This window comes from Felis catus, chromosome C2 (genome assembly GCF_018350175.1).
Source record: "Felis catus isolate Fca126 chromosome C2, F.catus_Fca126_mat1.0, whole genome shotgun sequence".
In the NCBI taxonomy this organism is placed as follows: Eukaryota; Metazoa; Chordata; class Mammalia; order Carnivora; family Felidae; genus Felis; species Felis catus.
This window is the reverse complement of record NC_058376.1, coordinates 60,030,268-60,043,173: the sequence shown is the minus strand read 5'-3', so window position 1 is coordinate 60,043,173 and position 12,906 is coordinate 60,030,268. Positions and strand designations below refer to the sequence as shown.

General features: G+C 41.9%; 1 protein-coding gene across 2 annotated transcripts in view; it reads left to right on the top strand.

Moving 5' to 3' along the window:
• Positions 1-8,977: 8,977 nt before the first annotated feature.
• The window catches only part of USF3 (upstream transcription factor family member 3), a 56,838-nt gene continuing 52,909 nt past the window's right edge, over positions 8,978-12,906 (top strand). For both annotated transcript variants that reach the window (XM_023260145.2, XM_023260144.2), the window contains exon 1: positions 8,978-9,093. The gene's annotated coding sequence lies outside the window, so the exon portion shown is untranslated. The remainder of the gene's footprint in view (positions 9,094-12,906) is intronic.

Here is a 12,906-nt window from a genome sequence, read left to right as displayed (position 1 = left end):
TGCATGACCTGTCTTCAGAAGCAACATACCATTTACTTCTGCCACATTCTGTTGGTCACACAGACCAACCATTGTACCATCCTGCTACAGTATGGGAGGGGAATACACAAGGATATAATTAGCAGTAGGTGGGGATCACTGTGGACCTCCAACCACATTATGCTTGCAGAAAATGTTGGGCTTTGTTGACAACCAAGGCAAGGTAGTTGGAAAGCTGCTTACTCTCCGAAGGGTTTAGTTTCCTAAATAGGGGTTAGAATGTACTGTAATTTACCATTCAGAGTGTAAAATAAAATAGCAAGTGGGCCTAAAAGTTCTGTTAATGGTTGAATTTGGCAGGGGCTGGGGTAGGGGGGCAGGGTGTATAGTAATCTTCCTAGGGTGTGCTTTTCTAGCTGGGTGATTTGAACATTCCTAGAAGTTGGGTGCAGCAGTGATAAGGAGTGGTGAGCCTACAAGAATTTTCAGGGAATAAATCATGGCAGATGGTTCTGAATTGGATTTCCCTTATAAGGCTATACTGTAGGAATTAAGTCCCAGTTTATGATACAACCAAGTAACAGCCATATGGGGGAAAAAAGGCCTTGAGTCAGAGTTTTAAATGTTGATGTAGTTATCTTGATAGAACATTGGGTAATGTGAAGCCAGAAAATAATCTGTTATTGGGGAGAAATTCTCAACCTTTCCAATTCTCCAAAACACTGGATTCCTTAGGTAGAAATCATTTATCTAGAATCAAAGTCTACTCCAGGAATGGTTGGGAGCATAAAGTTATTATGAAGCAGTTGCTACTTAACCAGCATAGAAAGTACCTTTAAAAAAAAAAAAAAGTAATCTCTAAAAAAAGAAAGTAATCGCTAGACCCAACATGGGGCTCAAACTTAGAACCCAGAGTTGAAGAGTTGCATGCTCTACTGAGCCAGCCTGGTGCCCCCAGCATAGAATTTAAATTGAAGAATTAATGGCCTGTTTTCTATTAATTTCTGATGAAAGCTTAAATCCACCATTTGGGAAGCTACCCTAACAGGAGGAAATACTTTACAGTTTATGAACTTTGATATTCTTGATTTACTGAAACTAATTTACTACAAAGTTTTCTATAAAGATTTGAGCAATCATTCAAATGCTGTTTGTCACTAGCAGTCTCCTGAAGTATGCTAAAACTCTTAGGTACCATATACTTAGGTGAAATTTGAATACACAACTTGAAATTACATATAACAAAATCTGGTAGGGTGAGGGCTTTATTATAGCACCCTCAAAGCAGTTTCACAACTTTCTTTGTCCTTCTCTTCCTCAGTGAGAAAGCTATCTGCCTTTTACTGATTAAAAAAAAAAGTTATAAATTGTTCCTACTAATTTATTGAGCACCTACTATTGTAAGCTCTAGGAATATGTCAGTGAGCTAGGCAGATAAGAGTTGGGGCCTCTAACAGGAAGTAAAATTCTAATTATTTGGAATTCATGTCTAAGTAGAGTCCTGCCTCTTTACTAAAATAACGATTAGAGCCTCCGAGGATGTTGACTTTACCTTAACTTTGGAAGGAACTTGGAGTGGAATATTTCCTTATACAGACTTGATTTCTCATAATAATAATAGTTTAAATGAAAAAACAAAACTAATTCCCATAGAAGAGCTGAGACTAAAAGTATGAGAGGGAGTGCAAAAGACTAAAAGTAGGAGTGCAAATTAGGAATATGCAACAGAAACCATCTAATTTACATTGTAGAGATTCTGCTTGTCTCCTTGGACTCAGCCTATTCCAGTCTCAACTTCCTGGAGGAAGCTACAATTTAGAAACAGCAGACTAGCCCAGACTGGCATCTTAGCTGGAGATCATACTATCAGCCAAATTAGGTATGACCTTCCACACAGCTGACCTTTTGCACCAGACTCCAAAGCGGGAACTTCTGCATCCCTCGGTCTTCCTTCATCATTTGGTTTCTGAGTGTTAGCACAGGCTTCTTCGAACCCTGATAACTGATGCTAGGAATGACCACCTATTGGAGACTTGATTCAATTAATTTATTTTACATATAAGCAAATCTACATGACCTTTGTTTACGCTTTGTGCGAGATTCCTCATACCTTGTCTTACATACTAGATTGTAGTTAAAACACTGGTAACTCCTGCAGTTGTAACTACCACAACTATTCCATACTTACTGGCTTCTCTAGAGTTTGGGGGAAAATATTTAAGACAATTTGACATTGGTTCTCAATACAAAATGAATAATTATTGTTAATATTGTTCTTTTTGTACCTAAGTGTGAAAAAAAGCACTGTAAATGTTAAAATGCTTTGGAATTGAAAAACCCAAGATATCTGAACATTTCAATACAGAGCAAACTAAGTTTAATAAAAGCTAGATACAAATATAAGCAGCATTCTGCCTGCACTCACCAGCTAGAAAACGGAAAACTATCACAAAGGATGAGGAGTAAATTAGTAAAATCTATGAGTTGTATATATACAAGACATGAAGTTCTTTGGAACTTACTGAAAAAATTAATGGAAGAAAAAGTGATGGTATATAGCACATTCATGGATGTAAAGAATATAAAGTGCTCCTTAAAATGCAGAACAGGAAAGTCTAACAGGCATATTCAGGAAAATTCCGGAAATCACAAAGTTTTAAAAAAATACGGTCAGAGTGGAGCAGCTGGGTGGCTCAGTCACTTGAGCCTCTGACTTTGGCTCAAGTCATGATCTTGCAGTTTGTGGGTTCGAGCCCCTCAGCAGGCTTTTGCCCCTTCCCCACTTGCTCTCAACAATAAACATTAAAAATTTTTAAAATATGGTCAGATTTAAGCAATTACAAATGTATATAGTAAAAAGACTGGAAAATGTTAGTTAAGAACTTACTCTTTAAAGAGCTCATATCTAAGAAAAACATTGAGATTTTGATGATAAAAACAATTTACAGAGGAAATTATCACAAAGGAAATGTAACTGGGGTGCCCAGGTGACTCAGTTGGTTAAGCATCCAACTTTAACTCAGGTCACGATCTCACGGTTCGTGGGTTTGAGCCCCGTGTCAGGGTCTGTGCTGACAGCTCAGAGCCTGGAGCCTGCTTTGGATTCTGTGTCTACCTTTCTGCCCCTACCCCGCTCATGCTCTGTCTTTCAAAATTAAACATTTTAGCGAATTAAAAAAAAAAAAAACCCAAAGGAAATATAATGATGGAAAAGGGAATTCTAATAAATAGGCAATTTATAAAACTATGCTTTATTTTACCTAATGCTGAGAATTTGAAAACATTTATGTCCTGCCAGGCCTAACCTACTTGCTTGCACTGGATTCACTCATTGCTTTAACACATATTGAAAGTTTACCATGTATCAGGCATCGATCAGTGCTCCGTACATCTTATTTAATTTACATAGCAATCTTTGGTGGTAGGAACTTTCATTAGCTTCATTTTGCAGTTTTAGAAACAAGCTTAGAGAAGGTAACTTTCTCAAGGTCATAACTAGTTAATGAGCTAAGCTGGAATTAGGGTCCATGTTTTGTGACTCCAGAGCCCAAGCCATAACCACTCACAACTTAAGTTTGGAGAAATAAATCTTACTGACATAATTACCAAGTGGGGGGAAGTCACCTGTATAATAATGTTCCCAATGAATAACTGGAAGCCACCAAAATGCTGAATGATAAGGGTAAGTATGTCAATATTACGTAGCTTTTAAACAATAATATGATTAAAGTGGAAGAAGGCAAGATACAAAATTGTACACAATGAAGAATAGATGGGACAAATAGAAAACCAAGATGGAAAGAAAAGGCACATCACTACAGAACTTACTGACAATAAAAGGATATTGCAAACAACTTTATTCATAAACAATTTAGGGGCGCCTGGGTGGCTCAGTCAGTTGAGCATCCGACTTTGGCTCAGGTCATCATCTCCTGGTTCATGAGTTTGAGCCCTGTGTCGGGCTCTGTGCTGACAGCTCAGAGCCTGGAGCCTGCTTCAGGTTCTGTGTCCCCACACCACCCCCACGCCCTCTGCCCCACCCCTGCTTGTGCTCTGTCTCTGTCTTTCAAAAATGAATAAACATTAAAAAAAGTTAACAAAAGTAAATTCAACAATTTAGACGACATGGACAAATTTTTTGAAAGACACAAATAACTCAGGACACTTTAAGAAGAAATCGAGTGTAGCAGTTCTGCAAAAGGTTAAACATAGAGTTACCATATGACTCAGCAATTCCATTCCTATGTATATACTTAACGGAACTGAAAACATATGTCTACCCAAAAATTTATACATGAATGTTTATAGCAGTGTTATTCATAGTAGCCAAAGAGTAGATGAAACCCAAATGGCCATTAACTGATGAATGAATAAACAAAATGTACCATATCCCTACAATGGAATGTCAGCCACAATGGGTATATTGTATGGTATGTGAATTATAACTCAATAAGCTGCTTATATAGGTTATATTGCATATCACATATCTAATAAAGAATATGTATCCCAGGGGCACCTGGGTGGATCAATCAGTTGAGCAACTGACTCTTGATTTCAGCTCAAGTCAGGATCCCAGGGTGGTGGGATCGAGCTTTGCATAGGGCTTGGTGCTGACAGCACAGAGCCTACCTGGGATTCCCTCTCTCCTCTCTCTGCCCTCCCCTGCTTATGCATGCTCTCCCTCTCAAAATAAATAAATAAACCTAAAACTCTTGGGGTACCTGGCTGGCTCAGCCAGCCTGGCTGGGTCAGTAGTGCATGTGACTCTTGATCTCAGGGTCATGAGTTTGAGCCCAATGCGCTTGTAGACATTACTTAAGAAAAAAAAAAAAAAGACTTTAAAAAAAAAAAAAGCCTTGAAAACTCAATAAGTAACAAAACTCAATAAAAATGGCCAAAGATTTTGAACTACAGTTCACAAAAGATACACGAATGGCTAGTAAGTACATAAAAAGATGCTCAGTATATTAGTTACTAGGAAAATGCAAATTACAGTCACAATGAAATACCACTACACACTTATCAGAATGACTAAAATTTGAAAAGAATCACCATATTAAGTGTTGACAAGGATATGGTATGATTCAGATTTCAAACCTGCATATTCTACTGGTGGGAACACAAAATGGTACAACTTTGAAAAACTGGCAGTATTTATGTGTGTATGCATTTTAAAATTATTTTTAATTGCAGTATAGGTAACATACAATATTATAGTAGTTTCAGGTGAACAACATAGTGATTTGACGTTTATATATATTAAGAAATGCCCACCACAATAAGTGTAATACCACCTGTCACCATAAAAAAAGTTATTACTATATTATTGACTATATTCTCCATGCTGTACTTTACAGCCCTTTGACTTATTTATAACTGTAAGTTTGTACCTTTTAATCCCCCTTCACCTATTTCTCCCATTTGCCCACCTACCACCCCTGTGGCAACCACCAGTTTGTCCTCTGTATTTTTGAGTCTGTTACTGGATTTTGTTGTTATTGCTGTTTGTTCACTTGATTTGTCTTTTAGATTCCACATTTAAATGAAATCATATGGCATTTGTCTTTCTCTGTCTGACTTATTTTACTTAGCATAATTCCCTCTAAGTCCATCCATGTTGTTGCAAATACCAAGATTTCATTTTTTTATGACTAAGTTTGTCAGGTTTTTTTTTTTTTTTTTTTAAAGATAACTTACCATCTGACTCAGCCATTCCACTGGATATTTACCCAAGTATTAGCCAAGGAAAATGAAAGCAAATGTCCCTAAAAAGATTTGTGCACAAATGTTCTAGCCTCTTTATTTGTTAATAGTCAAAAACTGCAAACAGTCCCACTGCTTTCCAACTTGAGTATATACAACATATCCATACAATGGAATACTGCTTAGCAACAAAACCTAATAAATTATTGATGCACACAACAAAGTAGATGAATCTCAAAAAAACAAAAAAACAAAAAAAAAAAACAAGAAAAGGTATGCTGAATGAAAGAAGACAGACAGAAAGAAGAAGAAGACATTCAGTATACACTGAATGCTTCCATTCACATAAAATTCTAGAAAATCAAAGTGAATTATAGCAACAAAAAGCAGTTTAATGGTTGCCTGAGAACAGATGAGGGCGAGAGGAAGGGATTAAGGAGCATGAGGAAATTTGAGGGCAGGATAGGTACATTATTTTTGATTGTGGAGATGTTTGCAAAGGTGTTTACAAACATCAGACTTATGTTGTACATTTTATTTATGTATTTATTTATTTTTAACATAAAAATAAATTCCAGGGGCTGGAACTCACCAACCTATAAGATCATGAATTGAACTCAAGAGTCAGGTGCTTGGCTGACTAAGCCACCCACATGCCTCAAGCTATTTTGTTTTTAATGTGTAAAGTCACAGATGGGTGAAGATATTTACACAACACATATCTGAGAAGGGACTTTTATCCAGAACATACTGATTTAAAAGTGAGCTAAGGATGTGCACACTTTACCATAGATGCAACTGGCCAATAAACATGCAAAAATATTCTCAACATCACTAGTAATTAGAGAAATGCAAATTAAAATCAAGAGAAACCACATCTCACCCACTATAATGCCTAGAATTAAAAAGACTGACAATATCAAGGGTTGGAGATGATGTGGAATCTCTGGAATCTGCATATATAGCTGTTGAAAATATGAAATCTTGCAACCACTCTGGAAAATAATTGGGTAGTTTCCACGAGAAATACCGAAGTAGATTTCAAGAGATTCGCTTGCATCTCTGCCATTTATTACTGAAACCTTCTAAAAAGAAAACACCAGCTTGAAGCCTCTCTTGCCCAGCGCATAGATCAGGGATCACGGCACCGTGGGAGACCCCATGCACCAGGCACGAGGGGGTGTGGGGAGCTCAGAGGTCTGGGACAAGAGGACAAGCACACCGCCCACGTTTACACCCCACTGGGCCCTGTACTCATTCCCAGGAAAGAGGCACATGGCACAGCCCCTACCTCGGGACTTGAAGGGGATAGGTGGAGCCTCCCCTCCACCCAGGGGCAGACCATGAACTCAGGCCTGGCTGTCAGCGCCCTCCATTCCCACTCCTACATCCCCACCAATAGAGAAAAAGAGATGTTAGAAAATGAAATTGAAGATGCCAGCGAGGGGCTTGTATGTCATGCAAATAGTCTTTCAGAGCCACTGAACGGTCTTAAGTATGTGAGTGAAAACCAGATTCACCCAGGCTGTGTGAAAAATGGACTGGGCCTGGAGGCAGGAAGACCAGTTTCACTTGGCCACCATATTTCATCACTAGTTTATGAACTGCAGACACATGCCAGCTAGCCTGAAAATTGGACTGGTGCTATTATTTGATGTATTCCTCTCATATCCAGTGTAGTAAACCAGTGTCGAATGCACAAAGCCGATAGAAAGATCTATGATTAGAATTTCATCTTCAGTCAGGAATGAGGATAAAATTAAAAAGCTAACATTCAAATCTTTGGTCAAACAGAAATTTCTCTTATTTAATACTTCTCAATTATGCTAGAAAGGTATTAATGTGTTATTTTAAACAGTGGTCCAAAGAAACTCTTAAATTCTGTTTTCTGAACCATCCAAACTGTTATTTTAGACTTGATAAATTGTAGTTGTTTAGAAAATAATACACACCCTAGATACACACCTTTTAAACATTACCATGGAGTTACTGTTTAACTTCACACTTTTTCTCAATACAAGGGCAGCGTCTTCTGTGCACAGGCTTCAGTAATTACCACTATCCCTTGCCCTGTGTGCATCGCCTGGAAGTTACCTGGTCTGGCCCACGGGCGTCTATAATCTGGGACATTTCCAAACCTGGTTGTGGAAGCGCTTGGGAATCTTTCACCACCACTAGGAGGAGGACACCTGTTTCCGGAGAGGAAGAGTTGTGAAATATGAAGCGAAAGGAGGAAAAGGGAGTTATGACCACGGTTCCAGGGCTCCAAGCACATTTTGCAGTTAGGGGACCCGCAGGTCTCCATTCATGACCCCGCGGCTCTACACCTCTCAAATCTAGGTCTCTAGGAACTCAAGCTTGAGGTTCCAAAATCCATCCCCCAATGCCCCATACTGTTTTCCCCCAGCTGGGAGGCCGCCAGAACATTTCTGAACACGGTCATCTCCAGTTCAGAGGAATCCATGCTTTGTTGTAAACGCAGTATAACAGATGACCGCAACCTACAAATTCGAGCAGCGTCAGGTTGGCAATGATCTTCCAGGGAAAGGGCAGTCTGAGACGTCTGGATTCTCTTCCCCACTTCTCGTGACGGAGGGATCATTTCCCTTCCTACCCTCTAGGCTAAGAGGAGCTCTCTAATCGTTCTTGGAAGACTTCCACGCCCTCTTCCTTTTTAGTTTTTCCACTTCCAAACTATTGAAAGACGTGACAAGCAGCACAGAGAACAAGATATAAAGAAGTTTCTTAAAAATACCTCGTTTTCTAGGTTCTCAAGTCGTCCCCTTTAAGGAACCAGGCCCACCTCTCTCCCATTCACCTACTGGCTTTCCTTGCTGCCCATCACTCTACCTTTAAGAATATTTCCTGTTCCTTCAACCCAACTTGCACACCTCCGCCCCCCGGCCCTCCTCATTGGGCCGCCCGAGGCCCGTTCAGTCTTCGGTTTTCCCTCCAACTCCTCCCGCCCTCTAGCCTAGCGCAACGGCGTCCCAGGTTCTGATTGGCCACCGCGGCAACCTCCCCGGGGCCGGGTTGGTGGGCTGAGTGGCAGGGGCGGGAGCGCGGAGCACCAAGGGTAGGCTGTTCGCTTGCGGAGCGGCGGCCGCGGGAGGGGCGGGGAGGGGCGGGGGGAGGGGGGCTGGGAAAGTTGAGGCCGCGCTGCCGCCGGGTCTCCGGCCTTGAGGGCTCGGGCTCGCTGCGGCGGCGGTGGCCGCAAGAAGAGGCGGCGGGGGCGGGGGGAGAGGAGGGCCTGGGCCCGCGCTCCCCCAGCCCCAGAGGAGCAGGCGGCGGCCGCGGACGGAGAGATTCGCCCGGGCGGTCGGACACCCCTGCCGTACCCGCCTGGGATCATGACCCAGGCGGGGGTCGCCGCCGCCGCTGCCGCCGCGGCCGAGACCGCGCAGCCAGTGGGTGAGTGACTGCGGGAGGGGGCCGCTGACAGCCGGGGCGGGGGGCGGGGGCCAGGGCTGCGGGGGCGGCTCCGGGGGGCGGCTCCGGGCTCTGCTCCACCCACCCCCTCCCGGTCCCGGAGACTAGGGCTGCTTGGAGTGTGTCTCCTTCCTGGGGACCCTGAGTGCGGAGCCCGGTGGGGTGCGAGCGTGGGCGGTGCACCTACCCCTCTTCTCCCCGGTCTCCGGCGCCCCGCGCCCCCTGGTGCCGGGCCGGTAGGGGACTCGCGCTGCGGCCCGGCTCCCAGATGCGCGCGGGGCGAGAGAGGCTCCCCGCTGCCCTAGGTGCATAAAGAGCCGGGCATCAAGGTTCACACCGGATGGCCTTTGCCTGCCTCCTTCACCTTTTCCTGTCTCCTTCATCCCCACTTTATTCCTTGCTCTCTGAATTTCTTCGGACCCACTGGTCCGACTCATGAGACTTGCTTGTTAAGTCTCACCCCTACAGTCAGAGAGTTAGGCTTGCGTTTTCATTTCAGAAGCCTTTCTTTTCCTTTCTTAATAGGATCGGCACAAGCATATGGCCAACTCTTGAAATCTGGCTCCATATTTCTGAAGAAATATTTCTGGACTCTTTTTCATGTTTCACATTTTGATCATTGGGTTTTCCAATACTCACTCTCCTCTCCCCGCCCCACGGTTACGTTGGGATATGGCCGTACGAGTTTATTAACTTTGTCTGGAAATAAGAGACTACACAAACCTGTGTGTGTGTGTAATCCCAGCTAAGACCTTCCAACTTACGTTCTCATAACATTAAGTAGGTATACTGACCTAACACTACCAAAAATAAGACAGTTGTAGCTAACTTAAGTTTGCATCAAGAAGAAGGTTGCTTACCTATAGACAAAGTACAGATTTCTTGAATAAACACTTTGGTGAGTAACATGGAACCTGAAGCATATCGGTACCTTTGCTTTTTCTTTAAAAACAAGTGAGCAAACAAACCAGCCTGCTTTTTGAAGGATCAACAGGCTGCCCTACTCTCTAATCATCTTGTTGATTTTTACCTCTCACATAGGACACTTGTTCAATGTAGCACAGAGTTACTGTATGGGATACATTTGTTGTTTCCCTTTATTTGTAAACGATTCTGAAGCAAAGTACTTTGTAATCATTGCATGTCTGTAACCAGAAATAGTATAATGTCTCCAGATACTATAAGAATGAATGCTTAATCTCACATTTTGATCTAGTCTAAGTAACATGGCTCTTGTATATGTAGGTATTATATTCTATCTATATTTAAAAGAGGAGTTTTGTAAAATCCAAACATGATTGCAGCCTAGAACATTCCTTAACATGAAAGCACTTCATAGCAGGGATATAAGGGCAGCATAGGATTGAAATATTTATTTTCTCAGTTAGTTGTCTATAGGACATCATGGAAATGTGAACCAGTCATGTAAGAGAAATTGATGGGTTACATTGTCAACAAGGGAAAAGAAACACTAAGGAAACAGAATGTTTGAGGTTAGAAGATAAACTTCAACACGTAATCAACTCAGAATTGTTACTTATAAACAGAGACTGAAATCAAGCTTAGGTCTTAACCATACCTGTCATCTTTTACTTTTCTAGCTTCAAGTCCAGTCGTTCTGAATCTGGACTGTAGAGTAGAATCACCTTGTATGCTTTTACATTTTCATGTCCATGCCACTCCCTCCAAAGATTCTCATACTTATTTATTTATTTATTTATTTATTTATTTATTTATTATTAAAATTTTTTTTTTTACATTTATTTATTTTTGATAGAGAGAGACAGAGCACCAGTGGGGGAGGGGCAGACAGAGAAGGAGACACAGAATCTGAAGCAGGCTCCAGGCTCGGAGCTGCTAGCACAGAGCTCAACACGGGGTTCGAACTTACAAACCACAAGATCATGACCCAAGCCAAAGTCCGACGCTTAACCGACTGAACCCCCCCCCCAGGCGCTCCTTTTTTAAATTTTTTAATGTTTATTTTTGAGAGAGAGACACACACATAGAGTGTGAGCGGGGGAAGGGGAACATAGAGCAGATAGAGCAGAATCTGAAGCAGGCTCCAGGCTTCATGCTGTCAACACAGAGCCTGACGTGGGGCTCGAACTCAGACTGAGAAATCATGACCTAAGCCAAAGTTGGACACTTAACTGACTAAGCCACCCAGGTACTTTTGATATGGGGTGAGCCCTGGCCAAAAACATAGTTTTTAAAGTTCCCCAGGTGTTTCTATTTAGCAGTCATGGTTGATAACTACTGAGTCTAGAACAATGTCCAAGCTTCTAGGTTTGTGTTCCTGGCTCTGCTGAATCAAGCCTTCACTCATGTGTCCAGTTTTTACCCAGTGCTTCCAAACCTTTGGACCTCCTCATGGTCCTGCAACTCTGTAGTTCAGATCTCTTGCTTTTGTTAATGACATTGGTCATTCTTAGCACGTGGGCAGTCTTCCTTGTGCTCCTCCCTACTGACAATAGTTCTAACTCTACTTTTATAAAGGTTTTCCTAACAGCTCTCTCTAACTCTTAGCGATTGGTTCCCTTTGAAGTTTTATGCCACATATTGTTTAAAAGACTCCCTTTATGTTTATACCATATGGTGGTTTAATTGTATATGTGTTTTATTACTCTCAAGCTTAACAGCAAGGAGTACTTTACTTTTTGGCTCTTCTACAGTGATTTGCTAAGACTTGGATTGGTTTGCTTTGGAATCCTTCTGACACTGCTTGCAACCCTAGTTTCAGGTTTGATTCTGTCCCAGATGTTTGTGTTGTGGTAGCTTTCTCTCACCTTAACTTGCATTGAATTCATGTATGGATGTCAGTGTCTTCCATATCTTTTCCTGTTGTCTTCAGTAGGTTGGTTATTTTCTCCTCTGTGGCCCCATAACATCTTGTACTTATTTCTGGGATAATGCTGGTTACGTTGCCATAGTATGTGTTTATCTACCTTTTCTACCAGACTGTTCTCTAGAGCCTCCATGTTGAGCAACTCAATGAGGTATGTTTCATGTTGTATTCTTTTTTTTTTTTTAATTTTTTTTTCAACGTTTTTTATTTATTTTTGGGACAGAGAGAGACAGAGCATGAACAGGGGAGGGGCAGAGAGAGAGGGAGACTCAGAATCGGAAACAGGCTCCAGGCTCCGAGCCATCAGCCCAGAGCCTGATGCGGGGCTCGAACTCACGGACCGTGAGATCGTGACCTGGCTGAAGTCGGATGCTTAACCGACTGTGCCACCCAGGCGCCCCTCATGTTGTATTTTTAATACCATTGCAGCATGGCAAAGTTAGAACCCCCAAACATGGGAAGTGTGTTCTCTTTGTCCTTGTAATTTTTAATTTTTTTATTTTTTAAAGATTTTATTTTAAGTTTTATTTATTTTGAGAGAGAGAGAGTGCACACAGGTGCGAGCAGGGGAGGGGGAGAGAGAGAGAGAGAGAGAGAGAGAGAGAGAGAGAGAGAGAGAGAGAGAGAGAATCCCAAGCGGGCTGCATGCTGCTCAATCTCATGGTTTGTGAGATCATGATCTGAGCTGAAACCAAGAGTCTGAACTCAACCAACTGAGCTACGCAGACACCCCTAAAGATTTTATTTTTAAGTAATCTCTATACCCAACATTGGGCTTGAACTTACAACTCCAAGATCAAGAGTCACCTGCTCTACCAACTGAGCCAGCCAGGTACCCCCATCTTTGTAATTTTAGGACCTAACATAGCACTTGTCATTAGTAGGGACTAAATAAATGTTTGCTGAGTAAGTGACTGCCATGTTATATATTATGCAGAGATAGCCTT